This window comes from Porites lutea, chromosome 1, assembly GCF_958299795.1.
Source record: "Porites lutea chromosome 1, jaPorLute2.1, whole genome shotgun sequence".
In the NCBI taxonomy this organism is placed as follows: domain Eukaryota; kingdom Metazoa; phylum Cnidaria; class Anthozoa; order Scleractinia; family Poritidae; genus Porites; species Porites lutea.
Genome location: NC_133201.1, coordinates 38,011,093 through 38,029,031, shown reverse-complemented (window position 1 = coordinate 38,029,031; position 17,939 = coordinate 38,011,093). Strand labels below are relative to the sequence as shown.

The window sequence follows — 17,939 nt, the reverse complement described above, 5'->3', positions numbered from 1 at the left end:
AGGTGATTCAAATTTTCAGAGAACTCTTTTACATTTCAGCATGTCATTCTTTTTTATGTGAAAGTTAATAGTCATAATTATATTTGGAAGATTTTTTAAAAGTTTTTTGTTTTTTGTAAAAGGTAGGCACCCCTAGGTAGAAAAGGTTAAAGATGGAAAATAAGATTGAAAAGACACCAGCAAATAATTACGACAACAACATTTTCGATAAGAAAGAGAAAAATTCTATTTGCATTTCAACTGAGGATAAACATTAAAGGCTCTCACAGAAATCAACTTAGCCAGCGGCCATACAAAAGAGGATAAAAATAAGGAAAAATTGATAGTACTAACAAAAAATTATTTGTTGAAGCTTTTCAGAGATCTTAACTATTATATAGGGGCTCAATCACTATGGGATGGTGTGGCTTCGACTAATGGTAACAATAAATAAAGTTGATAATTTAAAAAAAATATTACACTGCTCTATTAAGGTAACAACTCCTATTTTCAAGAAACATATTATTTGCACATTGCTCTAATCAATTATTATTCTTAATGATATTAATAGCGCTCATCAAATCTGTTTTTGATTTTGTATGCAATGTTCTTTTGGAAATATATTTTCGTATTCGGGCCTTAACGAAGTACTTGACTGATGAAACAGAAGAATATAATGATTTAATATTATTATTCTAATTTTTAACCAATAACGAGGGTAGCCTGAGTATCAGGTCATCCTTATGGGCTACCGGAGAGGAGATTTTAGCTCTCTCCTCGTTCGCTCCTCTCTTCCCCCTTCTCACTCAGAAACGCCTGATACTCAAACTATAACGAGGGAGGCCAAAAACGTCACGTGCAACCAAGGGCTAATTCAGTTGCCTTTTAAAAAAAGGCTCATGTTCACCCAAGCGGCCTTGCTCGCCCTATACTACAGAAAAATAATTACGCGAAGTTGAAAGTTTCTCCCTTCAGTTTGTGTAGAGTGACGCTTCGGCCATGCGTGAAAAAAACTAACACTCTGCCCAATCAAAACACCTGCTGAATTTGACAAAGGAAGGGTTTCAAAACCAAAACACTAGCTCACAAAGTCACGTTGGTGAACATGGGCTCTTAAGAGCTAAATAGTTTACTCCTTTATATACATATATGAACGAAGATAAGCAAAATCAACTCTGTTCTGAGCAATCCAAACCGTTTCACCATGGACACGCTCATGTGAGCTTTTGGTTTTATTTTTAATCTTAGAGGCTGCCATAAACTAAGGCCCTGTCGTTGCACTGTGACGTTATAAAACGAAATCCATTAGGAAATTGAGCAATTTCTAATATTCATTGGACAAAAACCTTGTAACAGAATAATTTAAAGAATACGACCTTCTTTTGAGACTTTTTGAGGGATATAGAAATGATGAGTCATCCGTGATGACACCAAAAACGATTTACGATGGGAATCCGAGAAAATAAATAACAAATTTCACTAGAACCGGCGACTGTGAAACACAGGTAAAATTCTGAAAATTTCATGTGTAAGATGCCAATTTGTGAAATTTGTCATTTTTATTCGAACTCCCATAATCCTCTTTGGTGTTATTGCAGAAATCCAATTACATCTATAGCCCTTGAAAAATGAATGCGATATTCTGGTAAAAGGCTTTTTTTTTTACACTGGAATTTTAAATTTACTTAATTTCTTGATGGATTCCATCATAATACGATGTAAAGAATAATGAACTTGACAATTAGCTTTCCTTCACCATCAACCCAGCGATTGATGTTGGCCACATCGTGCCCCCACATCTCTCCTTCCTTCAGTGTAGTCGTAGGGAGAATATGAGTTATTTCCTCCACCTCCCCGGGCGTCAACACAATTCTATCGATAAAAAAAAACGCTAGTTTCATTCATTTACATCTTTATGTGACTCACCACCATCATTTTCCAATCAGCAAAAATTTGTTAATTTGTGGCGTAAAAATCCAGTAGTATCAGATAGAGCTAAACTGTTCAAAACTAGTGTTTCGATGTATTTTGTACAATAGGAACCCCATCTACTTTCAAAATCGGTCCAAGTTCGTGAAAAGTCAAAAAGCAAAACGCGTATAACAGTGAGCAGTTCGTCTGAGACACGATGTATTGAGAATGTCCAATTTAATCGTTTTATCTTTCCTTTTTATGAACTGATAACTTGATGACCGGTTCATAGTAACTTATATCTGAAAACGGTCCAACACTAAAATCAGAACTGGCGGTTTAGTTTGTTCTTCAAGCAACATTCATCAACCTTTTTTTGTTCGTCAGTACATACGGAGTCCTCCTACCTGAGCTCCACTCTAGTTGGGAAGGGTGCGGCGACCAGCTGTATAAATAATTTGAGATCTTGCGTTAAAATGGCCCTCCACTTGTGGCCATTTGGTGTAGTCCATTCACCGCTGGTAAGTGGCCCTTCATTCTTATCTACTAAGTCTCTCATTCGCGTTGGGAAGTCTTCCACAGTCCACCGGAAAGAATGAACCGACTGCTCTTGTTCTTGCCAATGCTCTGCGAACCCCTGTACAATCATAAATACGACACTCAGTTCCTAGTTAATACTACCTAATTATTCAGATATTAGTACATAATTGAAACTTCCATTAAGTGTCGAAACTCAATCCAGCAATCAGTCGTCTCCTTCTATATGGTTGTTGGTGCGCTTAGTACATTAAAGAAGAGCATGGGAGACAACATCAAGAAAGTGAAGGAGAGAGCTACTGTGACAGAGATCCAAAAGATCTGCGTCCTGGTATCTACGCGAATCCTCGGGAAGGTGCATAGCGTATTAACAGATTTTTTTACTCAAGTGACTGATGCTACAGCTGCTTAGTTTGCGCCCGGCTGAAGCACAAAAAGAGCACCAGAAAAGACTTTTACAATATAGACAATTTTATAATAATAATAATTATTATTATAATTATAATAATAACAAAAGTGACGATGACGATGATGATGATGATGATGATGATGATAGCCAAACAGCAATCTTTTCGGTCCCTTATACCAACATGCAATTGTTACACTTTTCTAACATACCAAGAATAATCATGTACGCTAAAAACAAGAAAAATGTTGATTTTTGTACCTTTTCATTAATTAGAGCTCTCAGTCTCTGTATTTCCCCCAAATTGCAGGGCGCTATGGGACGTCGCTGCATTGAATTGGTGAGCCTCCACGTCTTGTTTAATAAAAATTCGTGTGCAACCAGGCACTATACATTTGGCTGCCTTCTTTCCACAAGTATGCTGGTGATGGTCACATGGGCTCTGCAACATAAAATTATCATGCGCGCACGTTACGTTCCATGTAGTTAACTTGTAGTAGCGTATAGTAGTCGAATTTCGTGTGTAACGGTTTTCATTTGCCCTGAAGAAGACTGATTTGTGCGGTCGAAATATGTGTTCCCAATAACTGTGTAATTTCTTTACTTCTGTTTTATATGTTTATTACCATCTATTGATAAATGATCCTTGGGGACGTTTATTATATAGGTGCATATACATAGATCTTTCATACCTAGGCAACTTTGTGCCACATCCAAGGGGACAATCCACTCCACTGTAATTGCATCCGTCTGTTTCATGATCTTGCTGGTTGGCCCTTCGCACCAGAGTCCTGCAGCCCAGACACTCGAGTTTTCTAAATTGGCAGTCACCCTGGTGCCTTTCGATTTCCTCCCTTGTACTCACGTTCGGACACCCTTCGTGAGGGCAACTCGCCACCGCTTTTGGGCAATTCTTCCCGTGTTTTTGAGCCTCGTCAAGTGTCCCCTTCCACTGACAATCCCTACTGCAGCACTCCAGTTTCAGACCCCTGGTCAACTTGTCCAGGCTGACGTTGAGGTGTAGCTCATCAAGGTGGAACGGTTGACGGCAAACCGGGCATGGACCTCTTGAGGCTGATGAATTACTTGACAGACTAATGATACTATTCAGGCAGTCCATACACCCAGAGTGGCCACATCTCAAAGTGACTGGTTTCATCATGACCTTTAAACTATAATAATTGGAATTTATTGCTTAGTATTTAATATCTTTCTTTATTTATTATTTTCTCAGGGGAAACAATTTCTTCTTCTTTTTTTCAAATGATTGCCGTGTAGAGCCCTGAAGAAGACTCTTGTTTGAGAATGAAATTCTTAAATTGACAGGATCATATATCACTATTTATCTGGCTGATTTTTTCATAAAACGTGCATCGCATTTAGCCACTAAACTTGATTCCTGGAATATTCTCAAATGTAATTGCTATTTGGACCTAACTTTGGACCCCCAAATCAAAAATTCATTGATCCGCTGTTTTTTTCCTTTCCCGCACCTCGCAGTTAATCTTTTACCCGGGATCTTTTACTTTCACCCTCCTGTGAAATCTGAAATGTAAACATTGATGTTTCTCTCTGCAGCGCGAAAGAGACCCGTTAAAAAGGCCAATTTGTCTTTACGCTATCGTCGTGTTAGCGAAAAAGGAAACCTGCTTTGCCCTTTTTTCGAGGATTTTTTTCACGCAGGAATACACGCGATACACTACAAAACAGTAGGTTTGTGTCAAGTACGCTGGAGCAGTCAAACAGAAGGTCTGGAACGAGGCTGAAAACAGAGAGCGAGACTGGGGAGAGACTCGCCCCACACGCCCTAAGGGTGAGGCTGGCGCGCTTTTACGCCACGCTTTACCGATTTCTTTACTGATTTTTGCGTGAAAGGTCGCCCGTACTTCCACTTCTCGTTTATCAGCACTTTTTATCTTGTCTGAATTTAATTTGCGCGACTATGCGTTAACGTGCGTAGCCTAAAACGGCGATTTGCGAGGAGAAACGTCAGGTCATTTATCACAGTAAAAGTATCCCGTGAGACTGCGCCTACAATAGCCGGAGCGCGTAGTGCTTGAAATGCCCCCATGCCCACGCCATTGCATTTTACCACCGACAAGGACGTTTATAAAAACTTTTATAGTCGAGCTTGCTTGGAGGTAAGATATGAAACAAAGAAGTGATTAATTCTACAGAAAAATCATCCACGGGTATATATATATTTTTGTCGCATCCGATTACATTATTGCAAAATTGGAAAAGACTTGATGAACATCGCGCTCTATTTCAATCTAGCACGAAAATAGACAAAATAAAACCGCAAGCTCACCAAAAAATGACTTAGCAAATTTTCGTTGTTTTATTCGGCTACTTAAGCATTCAGTTGTTCCCAAAGAAACCGAAGTTTCTTTGGAAATTGGACAAAACGTTCGCTATTTCTATCAGCTTGGCACTTGTCACACTATGATTTTATCTCCAGTTAACCTCGTTTTTTGGTGACTACCTTGAAAAGAAAGCAACGCTTGCATTTTTCGCTCCCAAAGCAAACAATGCAAAGTAAGATTCCATAACAACTCGGCCGCCTCGGTTTGTTGGAACTTTTGTGATCAACACTGACTTTGATGGAACTAACTTACATTAGAGAAGGAAACACATGAACCACGACCGGCGAACCGGTCTTACATAAAAATTCGAGTGCATCATTTGAGGAGATCGACCAAAATCACAGCAAATCGTGGCAGATTTTTATGAAGATGTGAACAAGGGGCGCTGATCAAGAGGCAAAAGGACAAGAAATGCTTTTTTAACATTGAAATATGTTGGTGGGTTCGCTCCTCATTTGATAGCATTGAACAGATATAGCAACACATCGAGGTGGATGCACTGTCGTTAATTTAAAAGTGAGCTTACTTACTAAACTACGCATTCCAATCCCTCGTTAATTGCCTCGGTAAATGCGCAGTTGAAAACTCTCTGTCCATGATCTTGATCCATGTTGAACGTTTTGCTGGAGATCAGTGTAGAGATGGCCGTCTGCAAAGAATGAATAAAATTGACGTTTGTGTAAAAACAATTCCGCGGCGGAAATGGTACATAACAATTAAAAGTGACACCTACTGACGTATCTAATCGATGACATCAATGGCATCAGTGAAATCGATAGATAATTGTTAGATAATCGATGAGTAATCGAATGCATCAATTACCCATCGATGACATCAATGATAGCCTTCAAAGCAAACGTTTCCAATCAAGTTCTTGTTCTTTTTTTGCTCTTTCTAGACGAACTCACGTGGAAACGCTTGCCATGCAGGCTACGTCAATGAGTAATCAATGTCATAGATTACTCATTGATTATAAAGAATTTTCAATGACTAATCAGTTGATTACCCAATGATTACTCATCGATTATTCATCGCTGTTAGTCCCATCGATTAGTTATTTGTGGAGCTGACCAAAGAATACTAGTCGTCGGTGCTAGAACCCGGTTACATAAAACCCCCATAACAATTAACGGTATACCTAAGTGTACTCTTGAAGTGATGTGCATTTAAATCATTTACGGCCGTACATCACCTTCTGCCTCAGCTGAGGTTTTTCGGAGTTTTTTTCCTAGGAGATAAAACATCAACAATTGACGTTTTCAGTAGTTGTTCGTTTATCTCTCGTGCACTTAATTTTGACACAATTTCAGTGACGGTCAGTTTCTATCGCTTGTTTCTATTGTTACTAGTTTGGCGTCATAAGTAGCAGGTAGCATATGGATACCGTAAAATTCCGAAAATAAGCCCCTCCAAATATAAGCCCTCCAAACCGGTAACGCAAAAACCCCTCCGTTAAATCGTCCCTCCATATATAAGCCCCTGGGGGTTTGTATTTGGAAAATTACCCTCAAATACAAAGTAAAACAAAGCAAAAACGGTAAATTTACCTTCAACTATAAGGCTAGCCCAATCGATCTTGGAACGCAAATTTCCCTCCGTAGATAATGTTTTGTTGTAAACAACAAATATACTGCTGTAACCAACGGTTTCAAACTGTGTTCTTTAATATCTGTTCATACACATATGCGCGTTCGAAATCCGATGATTGTCTCCAACGTTCGTTGTGTCTCATGCACGATCAATTAGTGATTGTTCAATTATAGCTTATTAACGATTGTTGGGTTTTGACGCGTAATTAATTAATCTAGAGTGAAACACTCCCCCCGCCAAAAATTTTAGTTACAGAGTTTGATTATCCTTACGAGTATCATTAATGTCCAGTGTTAAGGGTTAATTAAATCATTTCATGTGTTCAGTAAGATTGCTGTTCCTTTTCGTCCACTGGTAGAAGCAGTACCAGTCTGTTAACTGATCTTTCGACTGTAATGTATCCTCTTCCATTATATATATAAGCTGGTTCCCCTTGTTTAGGATTCTTGTATGTCACGTGTACTTTTCTAACTATACCGTCTTCTCCTGGAAACACTTCCGAAACTTTTCCGAGTTTCCATTGGCCCCTGATCTGGTTTGAATCTTGAATAAGGACGATATCCCCTTTTTTAAGATTTCTTTTTATTGTGTGCCATTTTTGTTGTATAATGAGACTTGGAAAGTAATCTCTAGTCCATCTTCTCCGGAAATTATCGACAATTTTTTGGATGAATTCGTATCTGTGTCGTGGATTATTTGTTTGTACAAATGGTCCGCTTGGTACTCGTGACGTTGAACGTCCAAGTAAGAGATCATTGGGGCATAGGTATGATTCTTCATCCGGTGAGGTTGGGTGTCTACCTATTGGTCTTTCGTTTATCAAGTTAGCAGCCTCTGCAATTCGGAAAATGTCATTACAGTTTCGCCAATAGGTAACGTAATTGCTCTTTTAACTGATTTAATAAGTGCTTCGGAAATACCATTCTGCCATGGAGCGTCAGCTGACGAGAAGATCCGTTACTCCAAACTGTTGAAGTGATTTCGAGTCTAGATCTTTTACTACTTTCTTTAATTCTTTATTGGCTGCAACAAGTTGAGCTCCCTTGTCCGAGTATAGTTTCGATGGATAGTCTCTAATAGATACGAAACGTCTTAGTGCCATTAGGAATTTCTCGGCGAAATCAGGCGAAACATCCACATGAACAGCTCTTGTTGCGAGACAATTGAATATTAATCCGTACGCTTTTCCCGCCGTTCTTTTCTGTACTTCACCTTTTATTTTGAATGGACCAAAAAAGTCGAGAGCTGTAGCATCCGATGCTGGTGCTGGTTTTATATGATCGTCCGAACGTTTCAAAATTCGCTAAACTTAAATTCGTTGTCGCTATCTTGAATTCGTTGTCGCTAAATTCAAATTCGTTGTCGCTAACTTGAAGTCGTTGTCGCTAACTTGAAGTCGTTGTCGCTAAATTTTATTTCGTTGTCGCTAAATTTTATTTCGTTGACGCTAACTTGAAGTCGTTGTCGCTAAAATTAAACTCGTTGTCGCCAACTTGAAGTTGTTGTCGCTAACATGAAATTGTTCGTAGTCGCTAACATGAAGTCGTTGTCGCTAACTATCAAGGCGTAAACTTAATTCGTTGTCGCTAACTATGAAGTCGTTGTCGCTAAAATTAAGTGAACTCGGTATCGCTAACTATACCAAGGCGCTAAAATTTACTAAGGGAGTGGAGAGAAGGGATTTGAAGGTTCCCGTATGGAACCGAGGAGGCCTAGGAACAAGTCAATTTTTCGTTTTTGGGCTTGCGATGTTTGGGAGCAAACATGGCGGCCACAAATGTATTTATCGGTTCGATCGAATCATTACTAAATGATATGGAAAGACTCAGTGAAACCCAAAATCCTGATGTCATTGACAGCATGATAAGTCGCCTCCAGTGTGCGAGTGATACCACGAATCAACTGATGCACCGATCAACAAGTAACTATACAGCTTTGTCGTCTTTATACCAGCACTTGTTAGTTTTCCTCGAAAGTTGGCAGAATCGTGTTTGGAGAACAAATCACTGTTGTTCTGTGTCCCATACTGTTAATAATGTGTTGCCCCTGATGAGGAAGAAACACAAGGAAAGGTAGGACGGCCCCAGACAAATGTGAGTGGAGAACAGATTGAATGCCTACGCGACATTGGCTTTACTTGGGATGCAATATCTGTCATGCTGTGTATCTCAAGGTCAACGCTATGGCGTAGATGTCATCAATTAGGTCTTACCTGTAGTCATCGATATTCCGAAATAAGTGATGAGGAGCTCGATGGAATCATGCGTGATATGGTTGCAGCGTATCCTAACTCAGGTTTGACCTTACTAAGGGGTCACCTCAAAAGACTAGGAATCATTGTCCAACGGGAAAGGGCTCGATTATCCATGATTAGAGTGGATCCTATTAACGTGTGCATGAGGCGAATGGCCCAAATGCTTTGTGGCACATTGATGGCCACCACAGCCTAATCAGATGGAGGATTGTAGTACATGGCGGTATTGATGGCTTTTCAAGGCTCATTACTTATCTCCATTGTAGTACAAATAACCGGGCAGATACTGTCTTCACTTTATTTCAAGAAGCCATTGCCAAATATGGAGTTCCATCACGGGTTCGCTCTGACCGTGGAGGAGAAAACATTGATGTGGCCAAATTCATGATTGAAAATCGGGGACTTAATCGAGGAAGTCACATAGCAGGAACGAGTGTACACAATCAAAGGATTGAGAGGTTGTGGAGAGATGTATTTTCTCATGTGTTACAACTATACTATTCTCTCTTTTATTTTCTTGAAGATAATGGACTGCTGGATTGTGAACTAGATACCGACCTATATGCATTGCACTTCGTTTTTGTACCATTAATCAACAGAGCTCTTAAACAGTTTCAAGATGCTTACAACAACCACAGCCTGCGTACAGAACATCATTGGACACCATTAATGATCTGGAACAATGGTATCCTGTCATCAGAACATGCCAGAGAAACAGCTGTGCAAGATTTCTATAGCAGCGACAACCAAGATGTCAATATAGAATTCTTTGGAATAGACCCCGATGGGGCCCAGAATCAAATCAGTTTGACCTATTAGATGTGGAAATCCCACCTACAGAACTAGATGATTTGACTCAGCAACAACTGGATCAAATAGCTCAGATCAATCCTCTTCAGCCAGCTAATAACTATGGCATTGAATTCTATGAGAGAGTCCGAGAAATCATCAGCAGACACATGGGTTAGCTCTTGCACTTTAATTGAATGACTTGTGGGACTGCTATCAAAGAAAACCCTGTGAGGAAAGGGGGAGTGCAGGCAAAATATGGGGATTCAATAGCAAACATGTGCCCTGGGGTTGGGAATTAGATAAGTAATCCTTCTATTTAGTTGACAATTTTTTTTCGTTAAACCTTCTCCAGCCCCTGAGCTTTTCGAATATTTTAAAAGGATTTTATCAAATTCCCACTCTCTGCTTGCACTACCCACCATCATGGGTTAACTCTGTTGCATTACCAATAACTAATAAAAATTCAAACACTTTAAAATGAACTGGAACAACAAGAGAAAAGTACAAACACCTAAGTGAAAATAATATCATTTTGTTGAAAGACCAAAAGCTCTTCTGGGAAAACAGATGAGGCTAATATTGTTACACATTGAAGTTTGCAGATTTTGAAGGAATATTCAAGCTAACAAACAGTGAATATAGTTCCTCTTCTGTCCATTCTCCAAATAGGATATTGTCTACCCAGAAGACCTTTGGTCTTTACAGAGCTGGAAACCAGTGCCATAATCACAGTTATAAGCAACAAACAGAGACCCTGTAATGCACTTATCAGTGTTTGTCTTTTGGAACACCATGGTGATAAATGTGACATTGAATTGCAAAATAATGTTGCTCACAATTATGCTTAGACATAGTGTTAACCAGGCCTTAGCTTCTATAAGCTACCGGTAACCCAACAATGTTTTGCCTTGAATTAGGCCATATATATAATAAATGTACATAACAGCTATATAAAGTATTGCATTAAGCTAAAATTCTGTAAAATCCCTATAAATCTATAAATGAAAATAGTGTCTGAAATTGCATCTTTCCTTTTAAAGTCAAACGGACAATTTGAATGTCTGCATTAAATGTTTAAAGATCATTAATATCAGTATTTCTCTCAAAAATATAGAAAAATGGACTTTGTTTGAAAGATGTTTAAAATGCCTTGTAAAAATAGCCTATTTCATCTCCCCAGAACATATTTAATTTTGAATAGACTTAATATATAAAAAGTTCTTGGCAATGTTACTTTGACAAATAATGCAGTGCGTGCCTAGTTCCTAAATCGCTGGGTTGTGTTATATTTAAATTTTACAGAATCTTTGCAAAATGCTGTGTGTGTTGAGTACTGTGCTACTTGTACATCTAGGCAACATTAAAGGAGTGTCCCATGTCTCCCATAACAGCATACATTGACTCCTTGAGTGACTGAAAGGAGTCAAATTGCTGCGGCAGGTGGAGGTGCTGCAAACATGTAGATGAAAATATGCAATCGTTCCCATCAAGTTTCACCTCAATTTTGCTCAAACCAGCACCTTTACGTGGTAGGTTGCCTGAACCCGTGGTGAATCTCAGAAACTGCTGAAGATCTGTAAAGAGATTAATAAAACTTTGTTTTACCAGCTATTCTTGTATTTCTTAATGAACACATGAAATTCATGTCATTGGGCAAATATTAAGTGTACCTTTCAAGGAACATTCATCTAAATATTTCATTAGCATGGGAGGAGTGCCGTCTACATCTGGCAAAGACAGGATCGATTTTACTTTCTCTGGCGTCAGCTCATCATCATGTTGTACAAAGTACTTTTCATAATTCATTGGGAAAGCTTTTGCTACCTCAAGGAATCCCAAGATATTGAGGCCCTCTCGGAACTGGTCCAGACACACTTTTTTCTTGTTTATGATGAAATGAAGCATTATTGACTGGACTACTTCTTGCCTGTTTTCCATCCTTAAAACAAGCAAATTCTGGTGAGAAAACTATTTATCAACTAAATAGTCATAAATGTAATAGAATGTCTTGTTGCACATTCTTCAGTTTGTGTTGTGTTTGTATCCCTTGGGGATGGAATTGGTGTGAACTACGCAAGAGCCAGGGGCCATGATGTAAGAGAGAGTGGTTTCAGATCCTGAAAAGAGTCTTAGAGAGTAGGCCTTACACTCCTGGTTAACCTGGTTTACCTTACACTCAGGGGTGGATCCAGGGGGTGGATTGGGTGGCTAGCCACCCCCCTCTTTCCAGGGTTTTTGTTTTTCTTTTTGTTTTTTTTTTTCTTTCCAGGGTCTTTTAAAAAATACCAAAAAAGAAAATGATTAGTTATTTCAGTCAAAAAGAAACATACCTGAATGTATACTAGAAGTGTCTGAGATGTCGAGTTAATTTCACAATTGATATTAATTTTTTTCTGGACTCAAAGAGTTGTCATCAACCCTAGACCTATCCTTTCAACATTTTTAGAGTTAGCCACCCCCCCCCCCCCCCCTTTGTAAAATCTTGGATCCACCCCTGACACTGCAAAGTTAACATTAAAGTACAGTGGAATCTGCTAGTAATCAAGCAATAAAAAAAGCAAGTTGTCACATAAAGATGGCCTTACGTTTATTCTCTCCAAGATTCCAACATCTGACAGGAAATCTACAAAATCATTATCATTGTTCAAACTACCCAGGTCCTCTTCTTTCTGTTTCAAAATCTTGGAACACAAAAGACAAAATTTAGGGTTAGGGAGTGTTCATTTATGGCGAGGGGTGCTAAATGGGAGTAATTAACTCAGTAACAAAAAAATTCTGGTTAAACTTTAACCCCCACCCCCCTCCCCCGTCACAAATAATGACCACTCACTTAGGGGCATAAAGATGGGATCTATGCTGCTCAACCAGCCTATATACTTAATAAGGCTAAAAAGGATTAGACCTTTAGAAAAGAAACTGCTTTGAATGTCAACTTTCCAGGGAAAAAACTAAAAATATCCCAGTAAAATACAGAGCATTCCCTTTTAATGACAAACCTTGTCAATTACGCTTAGTGCACCTTCATCCCTGATGTCTTCTGGGTTTGCATATGATAATGACCTTGACACATCACCTGTAATGATATACCAGTACAATACTGGCGAAAATACTGGCATGCCCACCCCACACTGAACTACAGTGTGCCAACATCTTGCCAAGTATTTTCATCAGCCCCGAAAAAAATGACTTTCGGAATACACTGGCATTAGTCGCCCTGGTGGTCCCTCAAACAGCTTATATTGCTGGGAATCTTCCAGAGCACTAAATACCATGGAATAAAATGGTATTCTTGGGCCACCTGTATCTACTGCTGGCTGCTTCTCAAATGTGATTCGTATTGGGCACCTTGCATCAAAATCAGGGTGTTTATAGTAGGCCAGAGCATCTTCAACAGCTGTTTCCTCAGTGACTGTCAGCCTGACTATCTTGCCATTGACTTGCCTCCTAAGATTCTCATGTATTTCCGAGAATGTCTTGTTCTCTGAAACATTATAGTGTTGTAAAAAGTCAAAAAATGCATCATCAATTTCTCTACTAGTAAGTGTAGTACTCTTGACTATAAAACATTATGATATCATAATTTATGGATATTAGCCAAAAGACAATGAAAATCATCATATATATCATCATCATCTCAGAATATAGAGGTTTATATTGAACAAGCAGTTCCATTCTGTATTCTGGAAATAAAGAATTGAGCACTATGTAACTCTATGGAAGAATCTTACTGTAAAGTGTAGTTTACACATAGCTTTAATTGGCAGCCAGTGCAAGCACTTCAAGATCAATTTGACATGATCGGCCTTCCTGGCACCAGTCATTGACAATCAGCAGAGTTGCTATACCTTTTTAAATTCTACACCAAGGACCCAGTTGGATCCTGTTTAGGAATAAGATCCTAAAAAAGATCATGAGAACAGGATCCTAATTAGGATCTAATTACATAGGAGTACTTAAGGATCTCACATAGGACTGTATTTCTATGTAAGATCCCATCTTACCTTCTGTTTCTTGTATGTTCACCTCAACTTGGTAGGCACTTCTTTGTGCTCTTTGTGCTCCCAAAATTTCTTCAACTGCCTCACCAAGTGAAGATGATACCTGGGCAACACTAGTTAAAATGGAGTTTGCGACATCTGGAAACATTTCCTTCAGCCTGTCAATCAACCCAACACCTGAAGAACTTGCAGAGCTTGCACTGCAACTAGGTTGTTCAGTACCACTGCTTGAATTTGGGGCAAAAGCTGATTTCATCAAGTCTCCATCTCCAATGACACTTTCATTGTCACTTACATGGATTAAGTCAGCTTCCTGCATGATTAAAGCACAGTTTGCATTATGGCATGAACTCCCAGTATTAACTATGGTTAAACAGGGACAAGCTAAAATTGCCTTTGTTGTGTACTTCCTTATTTCTGTGGACGCAAAAATGTAAGACCTACAGACAGGACAGAAATGTTTTGTCTCTCCAAATAAGGACACCTTTGCATATATAAGCTCAAAATTTTGTAAATATGCTCTTTTGGGGCCAAAGAACAAAATATTAAATGTCTTTTTTTAAATGAATGCGACTTTGAGAAATAAGGCCTTGTACTTTGGGGGAGGTGCTATTTTGATCAGCAAAAAATCTGACATTTTCATGAATATGTCCAAGCAGCTTTAATTCAATTCAATTCAACAGAATTTCTTTCACTAGTTAGGATAACAATAGAGACAAATGGTATGCTTCAAAGTTTGGAAAATCACTTCAAGTTAAATCTTTAAATCATGAAAAGAGCTGCCCAATCGTATTTCTGTCCTGTCATGCCTACCACAATTCCAAGATTCATTTACTGCAGGTTATAGAAGACAAAAAATGTAAATTATGTAAACTAAACTTACTGTTGTTTCTAACTTGGTTATTATCATGCATGGTTTCCACTAACCATGAAACGAAGTTTACATGTATATCTTGGGCTGTGCAAAGCCAGTCTGACTTTATTATCATGTATGCTAAATGAAGACTATGAGCAATAAGAAAGTAGTCCATGCGCTATGGGATCAGATAATTTGCTATTTTGTCACACAAATGGCAATGATTCAATGTAGGACTTCCTAGTATGGTATTTAGACTGAAAATGGTAGTAGTAAAAACAGAAATATGAAGCAACTTCTCTACAAACTTCTGTTAACAGATACCTAAGCTTGTAACTTGGTAAAGGTACGATCTGGAACCAATTGATTCTACAGTAAAACATATAGGTCATGCAAACATATCTTACCTCTTTGACAGTAGAAGAAAAATCTTTTGTCATCCTAACATACAATGCTCCATGTTTGTAAATACCTCCCAAAGTACGAGCATCGAACATCTCATCTCCATCTGGAACACGAACTTTTTTGTTAACCACTTTCACAAATTCAAAATCATTTTTATCACATTGTGACAAATCAATATGTGAAACCCTTCGCTCTCTTAACTTTGCAGTGATTGTTTCTCTGATGGCATTCTCTGGATCAACCGTGCTATATCTGACTAGACCATCAAAGACCATCATCTCATCTTTGAATTGGTCAACTTCTGGGACATCTGCTCCTGGGTATTCCAGTGCTACCAATCTTCTAAGCTCTTCTTTTACTTGTACTTTGTGGCATTTTGCCCTTGTAAAAACTTCTTTTTGAGCCAGCTCTTTTTCGGTTTAACTTATCTGTCTGAGCATTGAACTGTGGCTGGACAGGTGCTACATTGGTAGAGGAATGCATATTTGGATTCACAGTAGATTGACTGGACTGCAAAGATGCAAGGATATTTCTTGCTGATGTGACAGACGATGCAGTTGATGTACTAGACTGTGTAGGGCTAAAAAAAAACCCTCCTCAGCTGCTCCTGGACAACAACCTCTGCAGACCATAGAAAATGATTTTAGTGTTCAACTTAACTTGGTATAGTATGCTGTCCATTTTTTGTACACCCAGTAATAACAATATTTTAAAAAAGATGGCTTAAACTGTTATGCTACATGATGCAGATATTGCCTAAAATAATGCAACTTGCAAATTTAATACAGGAAAAAGAAAGGGGAGAAGAAGGGAAGCCTAAACGCATCATATGGATGAACTATTCTGCCCAATTACCTATTATTCAACGGCCTCTTATCATCAACGAGGGTGCTTAAAAGCCCACCCCTTCCCCGCCCTCATTCCCTTCTCCTTGGTACCCCAGAACAGCCATGTCATAAACCTGAAAAATGTCAAGCAAATGCTCTCGTAAATTAATTTTTGTCTTATGTATGAGCCTAAATAGTTTGATATATAAACATACGCGAAGCTTCTCTACTTATTCTTTTGATATTCAGCCGATCCCTAATTGTATTTGCCCCCAGTCGCTTCAAGCCGTCATCTGTTACTTCTCCGCGACATGTCATGGACAGTATTACCTAGATAGCACAGAAACAATTTAATTTATGACACTGGACACCAAAAACAAATTCCACTAACAGCAAGTCCAATAATAAATTTGCATTTTGCTGCAAACACTGCAATGACACTGGAGAACAACCCGGAGAACAACTTACCTTCTCATTGCGAATGGCATCGACAATATTGTTAGCGATACCATTCGCCTTAAGAATATTACATCCCTGGAGAAGAGGGAAAAAATGTAAGAAAAAAATGTTTGTTGTAAAATCAAATCAATGTATGTTTAAACAAGAAAGGCTTTCATCATATGAAGTTCATACCTTGTTAACTATGGCCTCGTCCGCCATTTTGGAAAAAACACGTGGGAAGAACTATCATGCCCTGCCCAATCTTATGCCCAATCTTGCCCGAAGTAGTGCCCAGGCCGCCATGTTTGCTCCCAAACATCGGAAGCCCAAAAACGAAAAATTGACTTGTTCCTAGGCCTCCTCGGTTTCATACGGGAACCTTCAAATCCCTTCTCTCCACTCCCTTAGTAAATTTTAGCGCCTTGGTGTAGTTAGCGATACCGAGTTCACTTAATTTTACCGACAACGACTTCATAGTTAGCGACAACGAATTAAGTTTAGCGCCTTGATAGTTAGCGACAACGACTTCATGTTAGCGACAACGAAAAATTTAATTTTAGCGACAACAACTTCAAGTTGGCGACAACGAGTTTAATTTTAGCGACAACGAGTTTAATTTTAGCGACAACGACTTCAAGTTAGCGTCAACGAAAAATTTAATTTTAGCGACAACAACTTCAAGTTGGCGACAACGAGTTTAATTTTAGCGACAACGACTTCAAGTTAGCGTCAACGAAATAAAATTTAGCGACAACGAAATAAAATTTAGCGACAACGACTTCAAGTTAGCGACAACGAATTTGAATTTAGCGACAACGAATTTGAATTTACCGACAACGAATTCAAGATAGCGACAACGAATTTAAGTTTAGCGAATTTTGAAACGTTCGGACGACCATAGTTTTAATCTTTCTATTGGTAGTTTACCCATTATCTGTTTGCACAGTTTTTTCTCCATTTTTATACAGATAATGCAGTTGTTCTTGATGTATTTAACCAGTTTCAGTAGTCTAATTATCCAGAATCTTGATCGAATTTTACTGGCTGTTGATAGTACCCCAAGGTGTCCTCTTTGATGTATGTGTTCCGCATAGAGTTTCGAGAAACGATGTCCATAGGGTAGCAATATGAGTTCCTGTTTGTTATAGCTCATTTCCACCCATCGCTGACTACGTCCTCCCACTATATATATTCCACCGTTACGTTTTCGAGGACAGAGGCGTTTATATTTTCCTTTTTTTCAAGTCTTCGTGCATAATCTTCTGTGCTTGTAAAATCCAGAATCGTTCTGCGTTTGTAATATCTTCAGGTGTCAGTACTTTAGTTACATTCTTGAATGTAGTTCTCGGCATCTTCTGGTACATGGCCAGTACTCCTGCTATTCGCTTTTCCAGTGTATCTTGCCCAATATTGTTGACAATATTGATAGATGCCAGTACCTTGATAGTTTCCGGTAGTTTTTGCAGTGTTGTAGGTGTTATAGTTATCGGCCACTCGCTTTCAGGTAGTTTAAGCAAGTCAGGTCCTGCCTGCCAGTCACTATTGACATCAATGTCTATTGGTCTTTTACCACGTGT

General features: G+C 38.8%; 1 long non-coding RNA gene across 1 annotated transcript; it reads right to left on the bottom strand.

Moving 5' to 3' along the window:
• Positions 1–2,309: 2,309 nt before the first annotated feature.
• LOC140938270 (uncharacterized) lies at positions 2,310–3,939 on the bottom strand. The gene is made up of 3 exons (XR_012165533.1): positions 3,526–3,939; positions 3,095–3,275; positions 2,310–2,527 (listed from the first exon to the last, which is right to left on the bottom strand). It is a non-coding gene; the product is annotated as an uncharacterized lncRNA (long non-coding RNA).
• Between the last annotated feature and the right edge of the window lie 14,000 nt (positions 3,940–17,939).